This window comes from Malaclemys terrapin, chromosome 16 (assembly GCF_027887155.1).
Source record: "Malaclemys terrapin pileata isolate rMalTer1 chromosome 16, rMalTer1.hap1, whole genome shotgun sequence".
Taxonomy (NCBI): domain Eukaryota; kingdom Metazoa; phylum Chordata; order Testudines; family Emydidae; genus Malaclemys; species Malaclemys terrapin.
The window spans coordinates 2485809-2500942 of record NC_071520.1 but is presented as its reverse complement, the minus strand read 5'-3'; positions in this window follow the sequence as shown (position 1 = coordinate 2500942).

Below are 15134 nucleotides of genomic sequence, written 5' to 3'. Positions count from 1 at the left end.
GGTTTAGACTTGATGAAATGCTTGGCGTACACTGCATGTACTGATCTCACTTAGAGCCACTGTAGCACAGTCTAAAGACACAGTGAATAGTTGCATCATAAACCTCTGTTGTTGTGTAACTCACCCAGAAAGAAGCATTAATGATGTAAAGTACTCATCCTAGACAGAAGAAGTCCATCGAAACCAAATGAGCCCTTGTGAAACACCAAAGGCCAAAGGCCCCCCCCCCCACTCATGAAGAGGAGGCTGGGGGAACAAGCGTTGCACCTGGGCGAACAGTGAGGGAAGGGAATAGAAAGGCTTGATGGGAAAGAACTTGACTTGGGGTAAGTGACAGCGAGTAACCAGACTCTTGTGATTTTTGGTGCAAGGCACCATCTATCTCAAAGGCAGGCTTGGCTAGGGGGCCAGGCAGCCCACAGGGGACTATCTGCGTCTCCAAGGAGGTCACACTGGGTACTTGGCTGGTGAAATCTAAGTTCACACAGCTAGGTTGGGGCCTGGTTCTTAACACTCTGCCCTGAAGTGGTGAGCCCCTCCAGCCAGTGTCCCAGTGAGCTGAGCAGAGGTGGCGAGTGGGAGCAGGTCAAGTTCCAGGTAGGCACTTCCCTACAGCGGAAATCCTGATCTGCAGCAGTGCTGAGTACCCAGCAGTGCCCAGGGCTGTCAGGTGCTGGCTGTTCAGCCCCTTTGAAAATCAGGCCATTGATTTAGGGGCCTAACACGAGATTGAGGAACGTGACTTTAAGCATCCTGGTCTGAAATTTGAGTATGGCCCCTGCCCACACGCTTACAAACTATAGGCCTAGTGTCACAAACACTTGCTTAACTTAATGCAGCTGAAGTAGTCAATGATTGCTGTGTGGAAACTGCAGCAGGCTCACAGCCTAGAGTGAGAGAGGACAAACTGCATTGAGAGGCCCAGGCATTTAAAAAACTAGATCTGACCTTAGTGGAAGCAGTGGCTTTTGAGGCTAGAGTTGAAAGAAGAGCCCCCTTTAAGAAACATCAGTGTTTGAGAAAGCTGAACTGTATCTATTATTTTGAGAGCTTCAGTAGAATGCTAATATTTTGCAGTTTGCAACAGCTGTTCCATCAGAACTCATGACAGATCCCAACACACCATGTATGCTGAAGTAGTGTAAATGCAATTTGTAAAGAGCACTCGTTAGCTTCAGCCTCTGCCTTATGAAATGATTTAATTACGGTGACTATAAAAAGCAATGCCAGTCTTTCAGTGAACCCCCCCAAGCATCAAGCCCAAACAGGAGCCTAGGTAGTTGTTAAAGATAATCCTATTTAACTAAATGAATTAAAAACACCTGTTCTTTGAGAGGTGTTGCTCTATCCATTCCAATTAGGTGTGTGCGTGCACCGCATGCACAGTGGTCGGAAAGTTTTCCCCTGGCGGGACCCATCAGGTCGGCTGTGGAGCCCCCTGTAGTGGCACCTTCATGGCACTCAATATATGATCCTGCCGACCCAGCGCCTCCTCCGTTCCTTCTCAGTCTGGCGTGCTGGGTCATGGAAGTGCAGGCAGCCAGAGGGCTGAGGAAACTCAGGCATCTCCTTGTTGGAGTAGTTGGGGATTGCTGGAGGCCTTGAATGATGTCCGTGATGGCTTAGAAGCAGGGCTCTGGCAAAAGTGCTCTTGCCTGAACTGAGTCTAACACCGCCCCCACGAATTCTATTCTTTGGGGTGGTTCCAAGGTCGACTTCCTCAAGTTGAGGAGGAGACCCAGTCACTCGAATGTGGATCTGACTAATCGGATTTGAGACTCCATCTGCCCCCTGGTGCGGCCCCTGAGATGGGGATACCTGCACATGCCTCCAATGGAGGAAAGCAGCCACAACCGACATGCACTTGGTGAACACTGGGGGGGCTGTTGAGGCCAGATGGAAGGAAATTGAATTGGTAATGCTTGTGGGTGGACCACGAAGTGTAGGAATTGCTGGTGTACAGGTGGAATCGCTATATGGATGTAAGTGTCTTTCATGTTGAGGGTAGCGTACCAGGCTCCCGGATCCACGGAGGGAATAATGGTGCCCAGGGAGACTATGAACTTGTTGAGTCCTCACAGATCTAGAATGGATCTGAGACCCCCGCCTTGGCCTTGGGGATTAGGAAGTCTCAGGCATAGAATCCCTTGCCTCTTCACTCCTGAGGAACCTCCTCCACTGCTCCCAGAGTGAAGAGCGCCTGCACCTCCTAGATAAGGAGTTGCTCGTGAGAAGGGTCCCTGAAGAGGAATAGGGAAGGGGGGGTAGAAGGGATGGTAGGAGCAGACTGGAGAGAATATCCCACTTCCACCATACAGAGGACCCAGTGGTATGAAGTTATTTGGGACCAAGCATGGTAGAAGTGGGACAGACGATTCAAAAAAAAGAGGGGGAAGGATCTGGAAGTCAGGCTAGTGCGCCATCCTCAGGCGCTCTTTCAAAAGGCCACGTTGGAACCCAACCATGGTTTAGTTGGGCCCTGTCCGTGCCTGTATGGGGGCTTAGAAGGCTTTCGTCTACCACTCCTGCCCCTTCTCCTATAAAAGTCCTGCCTTGGCCATGGAGAATAGGAGCGCTGCTGCTGCTGCAGCTGGAAATGTTTGCATTGGGTTGCCGGGGTGTGCATACCTAAGGATTTCATGGTAGTCATTGAGTCCTTTAGGCTATGCAGTAGAGAGTCAGTCTGCTCCACAAACAGGTCTGCCCCATCAAAAGGCAGGTCCTGCATGGTCTGTTGAACCTCAGGCAGGAGTCCCGAGACCTGCAGCCGTGAGCTAGGCCTCATGGCGATACCAGAGGACAAGGTGCGCACTGCAGAGTCCACAGCGTCCAGTGAGGCCTGTAAAGAGGTCCATGACACTGCCTTGCCCTCCTCCACTATCGCTCCAAACTCCTCCCTGGACTCAGTTGGCACCAGCTCCTTAAACTTGAGCATCGAGTTCCAGGAGTTGAAGCTGCACCTACTCAGAATTGTCTACTGGTTGGCAATCTTGAGTTGCAACCCCACTGTCGAATAATTTGCACCCAAATAAATCCAGGTGCTTGGCATCCTTGGACTTAGGCACTGGGGCTTGTTGTCCCTGCCTCTCCTCGTTTACTGCAGTCACCGCCAACGAGCAAGGCTGCAGGTGCAGGAAGAGGTATTCGTACCCCTTAGATGGGATGAAATAGTTCCTCTCCACACCCTTTGCAGTGGGAGGTATGGAGGCTGGGGTCTGCCAAATGGTCTTAGCATTGGCTTGATGAGGGGTGGAGCCATCCTCGATGGATCTTCTGGGGCCAGGATGTCGACTATTAGGTCCTCCGACTCCACCACCTCCGCGGCCTGCAAGCCCATATTTGCGCCACCCTGCGAAGGAGGTCCTGTTGGGCGCAGCTGTCTATGGGGGGTGGTCCTGAGACAAAGGTGCCTGCAACTGCCTCATCCAGGGAGGAAGACGAGGAGGCTAATGGGGGAACAGGGCTCTCCTGTCCTGCCTCACTGACTGGGCCAGCCACACCTGGATTAGGATCAGGAATTGGGATTGGTTCCAGGGGAGGGCAAGGAAACGGCACCTCCTCAGCACCCCTAGGGGTGGGGCGACTGGCACCCGCGGTTCAGATGCTGATAATACAATAGTAACTCTGTATCTAGCAAAAGGTAGGATGCAAAACAACTGATGTAGAGCAAAGAATGGAAAAGAACAGAGAAAGCTTCTCTTTGGTGCGCTGGGTGTCAGATTAAGATGTTAAATACTGTTCCACTCATACAGGCTCCTGCCCAAAATAAATACTGTAAATGTCTATATAAAAATGAGAGGCTTAAAAGAAAAAACTTGATGAGCTAAAATATCTCACTGGCCCAGGGCCTTACTATGACAGATGATACAAAAACATGGTTGGATGACAAAAATCAGTGGAAGACTGATGTCTGGCTAGAGCTATCCCAGACAGACAGACAGACCAAAGAGGTAGGGGAGCAGCGCTGTACCTAAAGGATTCCATAGGGTCTGGGGCTAAAATGGAATTCCAAGAGCAAGTAGCTAAGGTGTAAACACAAACAGATGATATAAAGTATCAGAGAGGAAACCTGCAAAAGAATCAGTGGTCTGCTGGATCACCGGGCTTAAAGGGAGCAATTAGAAGACAAAGACATTGCTGAGAAGCTATGATCTGTTTGCATCAGTCTTCACCCCCCCGATAAAGCTGGGGAGATTCCTAACCTGGACTTACTCTTTTCTGGTAATAAATATGACTTACTCTCGAGAATGAGGCATCAGAAAAAGAAGGGCTGGAACAGATTGATACATTAAAAAGCACGTCTGCTGGACCATCCAAGACTTCTGAAAGAGCTCAACTATGAAGTGTCTAAGGTCCCTCATTAAAAACAGCTCCTGGAGCAGAGGATTGGACGGTAGCAAATGCTATATTCTGTTTAAAAAAGGTTCTAGGGGTGACCTTGGAATTACAGACTAGTAAGCACAGACCATAGATCTGAGACAGTGTGGCAATTCCTACCTGGCTCAGTTTTTCACTTTCTCGTCTCTGTTATCTGGCTTGTTTCTCTTGACTGCACAGGGCCCGTTTCCCCAAGTATGTCTCTGCTTCAAGCTGGGGCCGAGATTCCCAGCTTGAGGAGACGCACTCGAATTAGCTGTGAGCAAGCCAGCGTGCTACAAGGATCATAGCCCAGCAGGAGGAGTGGCTGGTCTCCCCTGGTATGATCCAGGCCAAGACCCCAGGCAGGGCCAGCTCGGGCTTTTTGGCCACCCCAAGTAAAAAAAAACAAAAACAAACAAACCAAAACACCACACAGGGCGGCCAGAATTGCAAAGCAAAAAAAAAACCTCCTCTCCCCCCCCCACCCCAAAAAACCCCCGGATCTGTGTGCCGGAGCACGGGTGCAGGGGGACCAGCTAGCGGGCGGGGGAGAGAGAGAGAGAGAAGGGGGTTGGCCAAGGCTACAGCAGGGCGCTGCCACACAGCCCCTCCCCCCGCGCGGTGCCTGCTGCCTGCCGGGAGGGCGCCGCGCCGCTCCGGTCGGCTGGAGGGAAGGACGCGGGCTGCCCTGCCGAGCTTGCTGCAGGGCGCTCCCGTCCTCTGCGCCACCACCCCCTACATGAGCAAAAAAAAGCGGCCGTGCCGCCCTAGGATTGGGCGGAATGCCGCCTCGTTCAATCTGCCGCCCCAAGCACTAGCTTGCTCGGCTGGTGCCTGGAGCCGGCCCTGACCCCAGGCATGTCCGTGTGGCAGCTAGTCCCTCCCGTTACCATGGCTACACTATCTGTAATGTGCTAGCTTGTCTCCTGGAGCTGGGGATTACGTGCTGCTGGAAGTGTAGACAATACCTTATGGTTCTGTCCAGCGTTCAGCACAACAGAGCTCTGATCTAAGCTGGATCCTTTAGCAGCCATATAGCACTTATGAAGCCCCCTGATTTCTCAAATACAGGGTGATGGCCTGGATCCATCCCTGGTATAAAATGTGATACACAGAGATGAAGGTTTTACAGGGAAATACAGAGGTGCACTGGAAGGCTGAAGGAGTGAGCTCTGGTTTTAGACACACACTACAGACAACTAAGGGAAGGGCTGCAGTGATGACATGAATGGAGATGTGATGAGGTTTCTAACACAGCAGGGTCTCACCATTTTTCTTGAGTTACCGGCAGGTGTTTTCTGGCAAACTAAGTTAGGCAGCTATTCTCCAGGGCAGGAGACACATGGGCCAAGTGACAGCCATGTAACATTCTGCTGCGTGGGTCTAGTACCGAGGGGAACGTTTTCAGAAGTGTCTGACTTAAGAGTCCAAGGCCAGCTTTACAGTACAAACTGTTGTGTGGAACCTCCTCCCCCCGCTGACGTAGCTGGGCTGGCAAAACCCTCCACGTAGATGCAGCTTACGCCAGCAAAAAAAACTCCTGCTGGCAGTACAAGCTGCACCTTGGGTAGGGGGCCTAGCCAGGAGAGCCTGGGAGTGTAGACTAGCCAGATTAGCCTAAAGACCTTTGACAAGCTGATCCTAGGTCACCTTTGTAAATGAAACTTGATTGCTTTTGTAAAATGTTAGCCTAGGGCTTGGTCCCTTTCTCATGTACTGAGAACTCACCCAGATTTGGATGCACAAGGACTGCAGGATTAGCTCCCTGGACAATAGTCTTCATATCCTCTCTGCCACTACCTGCCAAGGAAGAACGCAATCCATCTCAGATTGCACGGAGGGTAGATAAAGCTACTGCACAGCTTTGTACCTTCTTTGGAATCCATGAGCCAGTTAATTTAGATAGGGATAAGGCCCTGTGACAGGATTTAACTACCTCACATAAATGTGCTCAGACTCTGGTACCAGAGTATTTATGGGTTATTTCCCCACTGGAGACTGCAGCTATAGCTGGTCAGTTCATTTAAAATTACCTGGTGAGGCCAGGCTTCTAAATCCTGCACCACCTATGGGCTGGAATTGCTGGAGTCATTCCCCCACTGCCTGCACTTGGTTGTTTGGTCTCAGGAGGGCTAACAAAATCATCCAAAGCCCAAGATTTGGTGGTGATGGAGGACTTCAACTATCCAAATATACGTTGGGAAAATAACACAGCGGGGCACAGACTATCCAACAAATTCTTGGACTGCATTGCAGACAACTTTTTATTTCAGAAGGTTGAAAAAGCTACTGGGGAAGCTGTTTTAGACTTGATTTTAACAAATAGGGAGGAACTCATTGAGAATTTGAAAGTAGAAGGCAGCTTGGGTGAAAGTGATCATGAAATCAGAGTTTGCAATTCTAAGGACGGGTAGAAGGGAGAACAGCAAAACAGAGACAATGGATTTCAGGAAGGCAGATTTTGGTAAGCTCAGAGAGCTGATAGGTAAGGTCCCATGGGAATCAAGACTGAGGTGGAAAACAACTGAGGAGAGTTGGCAGTTTTTCAAAGGGACACTATTAAGGGCCCAAAAGCAAGCTATTCCGCTGGTTAGGAAAGATAGAAAATGTGGCAAAAGACCACCTTGGCTTAACCATGAGATCTTGCATGATCTAAAAAATAAAAAGGAGTCATAAAAAATGGAAACTAGGACAGATTACAAAGGATGAATATAGGCAAACAACACAGGAATGCAGGGGCAAGATTAGAAAGGCAAAGGCACAAAATGAGCTCAAACTAGCTACAGGAATAAAGGGAAACAAGAAGACTTTATCAATACATTAGAAGCAAGAGGAAGACCAAAGACAGAGTAGGCCCACTGCTTAGTGAAGAGGGAGAAACAGTAACAGGAAACTTGGAAATGGCAGAGATGCTTAATGACTTCTTTGTTTCGGTCTTCACCGAAAAGTCTGAAGGAATGCCTAACATAGTGAATGCTAATGGGAAGGGGGTAGGTTTAGCAGATAAAATAAAAAAACAACAAGTTAAAAATCACTTAGAAAAATTAGATGCCTGCAAGTCACCAGGGCCCAATGAAATGCATCCTAGAATACTCAAGGAGCTAATGGAGGTATCTGAGCCTCTAGCTATTATCTTTGGAAAATCATGGCAGACGGGAGAGATTCCAGAAGACTGGAAAAGGACAAATATAGTGCCCATCTATAAAAAGGGAAATAAAAACAACCCAGGAAACTACAGACCAGTTAGTTTAACTTCTGAGCCAGGGAAGATAATGGAGCAAGTAATTAAGGAAATCTGCCAACACTTGGAAGGTGGTAAGGTGATAGGGAACAGCCAGCATGGATTTGTAAAGAACAAATCGTGTCACACCAATCCGATAGCTTTCTTTGATAGGATAACGAGCCTTGTGGATAAGGGAGAAGCTGTGGATGAGGTATACCTAGACTTTAGTAAGGCATTTGTTATGGTCTCGCATGATATTCTTATCGATAAACTAGGCAAATACAATTTAGATGGGGCTACTATAAGGTGAGCATAACTGGCTGGATAACCATACTCAGAGTTGCTATTAATGGTTCCCAATCCTGCTGGAAAGGCATAACGAGTGGGGTTCCGCAGGGGTCTGTTTTGGGACCGGCTCTGTTCAATAACTTCATTAACAACTTAGATATTGGCATAGAAAGTACGCTTATTAAGTTTGCGGATGATACCAAACTGGGAGGGATTGCAACTGCTTTGGAGGACAGGGTCATAATTCAAAATGATCTGGACAAATTGGAGAAATGGTCTGAGGTAAACAGGATGAAGTTTAACAAAGACAAATGCAAAGTGCTCCACTTAGGAAGGAAAAATCAGTTTCACACATACAGAATGGGAAGAGACTGTCTAGGAAGGAGTACGACAGAAAGGGATCTAGGGGTTTTAGTGGACCACAAGCTAAATATGAGTCAACAGTGTGATGCTGTAGCAAAAAAAGCAAATGTGATTCTGGGATGTATTAACAGGTGTGTTGTGAGCAAGACACGAGAAGTCATTCTTCCACTCTACTCTGCGCTGGTTAGGCCTCAGCTGGAGTATTGTGTCCAGTTCTGGGCACCGTATTTCAAGAAAGATGTGGAGAAATTGGAGAGGGTCCAGAGAAGAGCAATAAGAATGATTAAAGGTCTTGAGAACATGACCTATGAAGGAAGGCTGAAAGAATTGGGTTTTAGTTTGGAAAGAGAAGACTGAGAGGGGACACGATAGCAGTTTTCAGGTATCTAAAAGGGTGTCATAAGGAGGAGGGAGAAAACTTGTTCACCTTAGTCTCTAAGAATAGAACAAGAAGCAATGGGCTTAAACTGCAGCAAGGGAGGTTTAGGATGGACATTAGGAAAAAGTTCCTGTCAGGGTGGTTAAACACTGGAATAAATTGCCTAAGGAGGTTGTGGAATCTCCATCTCTGGAGATATTTAAGAGTAGGTTAGATAAATGTCTATCAGGGATGGTCTAGACAGTATTTGGTCCTGCCATGAGGGCAGGGGACTGGACTCGATGGCCTCTTGAGGTCCCTTCCAGTCCTAGAATCTATGCATCTATGAGAGATGGCTCTCCCATGAGGCTAACACAATCAGAAAGATCTGAAATAAGCAGTGAGAAATCCTGTTACAAAGCCATTTTAAAGAGCCGCACACAGGGAAATGAGATAGGCAGGCTCACTCACCATGCAGTCTTCACAGATCTGACAAAGACAGCATGGTCCAGAAGGAAGGTAACTAGCTTGGGAATCAGATTTGGGCTCAATTCCTGCCTCTGAGCTATCAGGTGACCCTGAGCAAGTCTGTGTGTCATGGTTGCCGGGGAGTATAATGAGGCTGCTGGCCCTTACATCGTCCTTTGTGAGACAGATCTATTGATGAGAAGTACCCCCTAGGAATCATCTCGACTGACACCACCAGTAGGGGTGGAGAGTATTGGAGCAGGTCAGCTTTTTGCCTTAGGAAAAGCAGCCATGGAACAGCTGACATTATAGCATACGAGTACAATACAGACGAAGCTTTGAATGTGCACTTTAAATGCATGAATATTTCACATGCCATTTTCACGTGGGAATCATTTGCTGCAGAGTGTGTAGCAAACTCTCTGGGGAGAAGAATCAAGACGCATATTTAGTGGATCTCTGTTGTTGAATCTTTAAAGAGCCGCAGCACTCCCTCTGGCCAGCATGCAGGTAGTACTAACCCAGCCCCACAGAGCACTGAAAGCAGCGTTTGTGGACTGCAGCAAGCTGCCAGAAGGCCCAGGGAACCACTCAAAAATTAATCATATAAAATAGAGAACTAAACCATTCCATGGCCTTTACCGATCCTTTACTGAAAGATCCCTGAGTCTTTACACGACAAAGGGTCAGAGTGGGGCAAGAGAAGCAAACTAGAGAGTAGTCTGCAAAAACAGTGATTCATGGATCATTTCAAAATTAAAAAACCTCTGAATGGTTAATTATTTCCCCCCCACACCTGTTAATTATCACCCGGGAATGCAGGTGGCTTTGCTCCTGAATAGCAAGCACTCTCCGACAGCTGCTCTTGGAGTTAGGGCAGGACTCTGAAATCTAAGAGCCTCCATCAAGAACACAGAGGGAGGTAATGAAACCCCTTCATTAAAGTGCATTTCTCAGGAATAACCAGCTGTGCATGTTTCATGCACAGAGGCACCCGAGCAGCACTGAGCGAGATTGTTCCACGCAAAGGAAGCCCCCTGCCCTGGTTGTCTGGCAGATGTCAGGTCTGGGTTGTTGCAAAGCTGCATGGCTGGGAACAGCAGCCGGAAGAGGAACGCCTCACCTGCAGAAAGTGAGGAGGCTGGAGAACTAGCTTGTGGTTATTTGGGGGCCTGAGTGAAATGAGTGTACAGGGAGATGCCAGGTTAGTTCCTGATGGACAGGTGGCCACAGAATGATCAACACTAAAGGCCCAGTTCTGCAAATCCTTCACACACGAGGGTCTTGAAGGATCACAGGGCTAGGGAAAAGCAGGTTCCAGACAACTCTCTGCTCTTGGGATCAAATGGGGACATTGTCTGCATTGGGGATCATCCCCAATGCAAACCCCTAGCACAGTGAGGGGAAGCCAAGCATGGTAGCAATGCACTGGGTTTCAAGCAGGAAACACCCACTACTTTCTGCATCAGCTTTGCCCATCTCCACGAGGCGTTTATACTGTTGCAGCTATGAGCAGTAACACAACTAGATCCTTAGTGTAGTCAATGTCTAACTGGGACCTGAGAGCTTTACATTAATCTACTGTATCTGAGTAAGGCCAATACAATGCTGCACGCTCCTGTCTGCCACCGTGAGAAATCCAAGAAGCAGGAACATCACTGAGCTGGAGAGCTTGCCTGAGGAATGCACCCACCATGCCATGTGCCACTTCCCGCCTCTCGCCACAGGTATGAGCAGCTCGATCGCAGCCTAAACTGTATGTTTCAGTTCTGCATACAAGGAATGAGCCATGGCTGGGAGGGAATAAGCTCAATGGCAAAGCCATTCTGACAACTAGAGGCCCGTGAGTATTTTCAAGAGCAGGAAGAGCTATAGGGTGACACAGTAGAGGGAGTTGGATGAAGCTCAGATATCATGAGGATAAGCTTGAGATGAAAACCTGGATGGAGATAGATCAGGCCAGATCTTGAGGTGGAGTGTAAATTGGTATCACTTGAAGTCAGTGGAGCTCCTCTGCTTTTAGCAATAACTGAAGAAGGGGGTAGGTTCTACAGCTTATAACCAAGGCCTGTGGACTCCATTTCATAACCCTGGAACCTGCCATAAAATCCACCCCTTCCTGCAGAGCTGCGCTCCAGAATCTAAATTTTCATTTCAAAATAAAACTTTCTAGCTCTTATGATTGCAGAGGAAACATTCTGAAACTGAAGAGAGTGGTTTGACACAGCGACATCTGTCAGAGGCTGCAGAGAGCCTGAAACAACAGCTCTGCAAGGGATGTGAATGGCTCCATTCATGTCAATGAGTCATTGACTCAAACTTAATGATGTAAGTTCCAGCATCAAATTTTTAAAAGTATTTTACTGCTGATCATGTTAATGTCCAGCTTATGAGCTTAGCCCAGTTCCAAACCATCCAAACCAAGAGCTCCAGCTGTCTTCCAGCCAATGGCCAAGACCTCCTGCTTTTCCCTGGCAACATCTACAACACAACTCTGCATTTTTAATGCAGAACGGATTTAGGGGCAAATTAATTGTATTTAATAGCAAACTAAATGAGAAGAGGTGCTGTCAGGACTATAGCATTCATTTTTATATTTAATTTAACAAGAACTATTCAAAAATTATCAGAAGCTGCTGCAAATATTTCTTGTCTGTCACACCACTCACAAAATTTAGGTCAGGTTGGCTTCAGAATACATAGTGGGCCCTTGGCTATGATAGATACAGCAGAACTCTTCTAGTGCAATAATACCTACCCTCTTACCTAGCACTTTCATCAGTAGATCTCAAAGCGCTTTACAATGGAAGTCAGTGTCATTATCTCCCCGTTACAGATGGAGAAACTGAGGCACAGAGATGTGAAGGGACTAGATCCCAGGGCTCGAGGCCCAGTCCAGTTGTCTATTCATTAGGTCACACTATGGCTCCTATAGGATTGTATAGGCTGGTTCAAAACCCAGGAATGGAAGACTAGTGGTAAGGTGACCCAGAGCCAATGGGAAATCTTTTTATGACTTCAGTGAGCTTTGGGATCATGCCCAAATGCTGTATGTTGATTTGTTATTTACAGTCATTTCCATCTATAGACAGTTTTGTCCCTGTTAAATTCTACAGGATTTCTCCATAAGGAGATGCTGACAGGGGGTTGGACTAGATGACCTCCTGAGGTCCCTTCCAAACCTGATATATTCTATGTTCAAGCGGGATTGGTAGATTTGCAGAGTACTAGAACAGATGGCAGAAATCTATAGCATATGACAGCAGAAAGTGGAGGAGGAAGCATGCTATAAACAGGAGTTGGTCAGTGGAGTGTATTTTTGGAATGAAGCATCAGAAAATAAACTGAAGAGGGAAAAGAAGGGGGGAAGGGTGGGAGATGGGAATTAGAAGTTTGGTTGCAGTCTACTGTGAGGACTCCACCCCCAAACAGCTTAAAGGAAACGCAGGGTCCAAATTGCAAACCAGGGCAGCCAGAAATGAATTCTTCACTAGAGAGAGCAGGAGTACTTGTGGCACCTTAGAGACTAACAAATTTATTTGAGCATAAGCTTTCGTGGGCCAAGGCCCACTTCATTGGATGCATGTAGTGGAAAATACAGTAGGGAGATATATATATTATATATATACACACAGAGAACATGAAACAATGGGTGTTACCATACACACTATAAGGAGAGTTATCAGTTAAGGTGAGCTATTATCAGCAGGAGAGAAAAAGAACTGTTTATAGTGGTAATGAAAATGGCCCATTTCCAGCAATTGACAAGGAGATCTAAGGAACTGTAGGGGGGAAAAATAAGCATGGGGAAATAGTTTTACTTTGTGTAATGGCCCATCCACTCCCAGTCTTTATTCAGGCCTAATTTAATGGTGTCCAATTTGCAAATTAATTCCAATTCAGCAATCTCTCCTTGGAGTCTGTTTTTGAAGTTATTTTGTTGTAATATTGCGACTTTTAGGTCTGTAATCGAGTGGCTAGGGAGATTGAAGTGTTCTCCAACTGGTTTTTGAATGTTAGAATTCTTGACATCTGATTTGTGTCCATTTATTCTTTTGCATAGAGACTGTCCAGTTTGGCCAATGTCCATGGCAGAGGGGCACCGCTGGCACACATCACATTGGTAGATGTGCAGATGAACGAGCCTCTGATGGTGTGGCTGATGTGATTAGGTCCTATGATGGTATCCCCTGAATAGATATGTGGACAGAGTTGGCAATGGGCTTTGTTGCAGGGATAGGTTCCTGGGTTAGTGTTTTTGTTCTGTGGTGTGTGGTTGCTAGTGAGTCGCAATATTACTACAGTTCCTCATCAATTGCTGGAAATGGGCCATTTTCATTCCACTACAAATAGTTCTTTTTCTCTCCTGCTGATAATAGCTCACCTTAACTGATCACTCTCCTTATAGTGTGTATGGTAACACCCATTGTTTCATGTTCTCTGTGTGTATCTCTATATCTCTATCTCCCTACTATATTTTCCACTACATGCATCCGATGAAGTGGGCTGTGGGCCACGAAAGCTTACGCTCAAATAAATTTGTTAGTCTTAAGGTGCCACAAGTACTCCTGTTCTTTTTGTGGATACAGACTAACATGGCTGCTACTCTGAAACCTGTCACTAGAGAGAGAAAATTTATAAGCATTTGGATTGTGACCGTCAGCCCAAGCACATGCAACAAAATCCACCACCTCCCGCCCAAGCTTCCTTAAGAGTGACGTGCTCCACTGTGCGGCTCAGCCCTCCTCAAAGCTCTAGAAGGAGGATGGACTTTGGTGCCCTTCAGAGCAGGTTGTGGATGGAGAGCCCTGTCAGGCCTAGTGCGAATGGATTCCAATGTCAAGCCCCACACACTGTCGCACTCTGCCCCCCTCTACCAGTGGCTAGGTTGATGGGTCTAATTAGACTGTGGAATTCATTCCCTCAAGATGTTACTGAGGCAAAGAATTTAGCAAGATTTAAAGAGGAATTGGACACATACACTGGATAGAACAGCCCGAGATAGAGTAAAATAGTAAAAGATTTTAGAATATTAACCTTGTTGCTTATTGGCTTAAACCGATCTTGAACGGTTAAGGATTAGAAAGACTGCACTGACGGGCAGATTTCCCCACGCCTGCACCTTTCTCTATAGCGTCTAGTGCCAGCCAGTGTCAGAGACCAGATGGGCCATGAGTCTGACCCAGTACGGCACTTCCTGCATTCCTAAGGGAAGTTCCAGTCAGGTGAACCATCCTCTGGGTGCAAAAGGAGAGCAGCACTGCCATCCAGCCCAGTAGCCACCCGGAGACACCATCACAGCCACTGGAATTGAATTCGAGCTTTTCATAGCAGGATGGAGCAGTCAGATGGAGTTTAACAACGAACAAAATTAGAGATTTCCATCTCACAGCCCAGTGAACATCCCACACCACCACCGGTGAGTCATGCCTTGAAGTGGAGCACAACTGGGGCAGCCTCACCCCCTTCAGGGCACATTGTGAAGCAATCAGCTAAGCTGGGGATGCTGACCCTGGAGAAGATCTGCAGCAGCTCTGGCTTCTGAGCATCCCCTAAGTGAAGGGGAATTCTCACAATATGCTTCCTATGTAACAGCCACCCCCCTCCCCCACCATTTTAAAAGGGCACAAACACCATTTTCAATGTACCCGATGTCAAATCTGTTTTGATCGATTTCTAATCACATGCTTTAAAAAAAAAAAAAAAAACCAACCAAAAAAAAAAAAAAGCTGGGCAGTAACAAAGGAGTATTTTTAACCCCAAAATCCCAAGAGATCTGGGTTCTATTCCTAGCTCTGCCACTTACTCATTGGCTGATCACTTTGTGCCTCAGTTTCCCCACCTATAAATGGCAAGGGCAATGCAAGCCTGCTTAGTGAGGAGAGGGGTTTCCAACATACAACTGACATAACTCTCCATCACGAGGGTGTCTCCCCGCCATGAGCTTAGAAGCCAGCGTCACCGAGATGACCACCACTTATAAGTTCCCCCCGCTGAGTAACTGAGGTATCAAAAGACAAGAGCCATAGCACACTGAAATGGAGGAGTGGCAGGCAGAACCTTGCTTTGATGGGC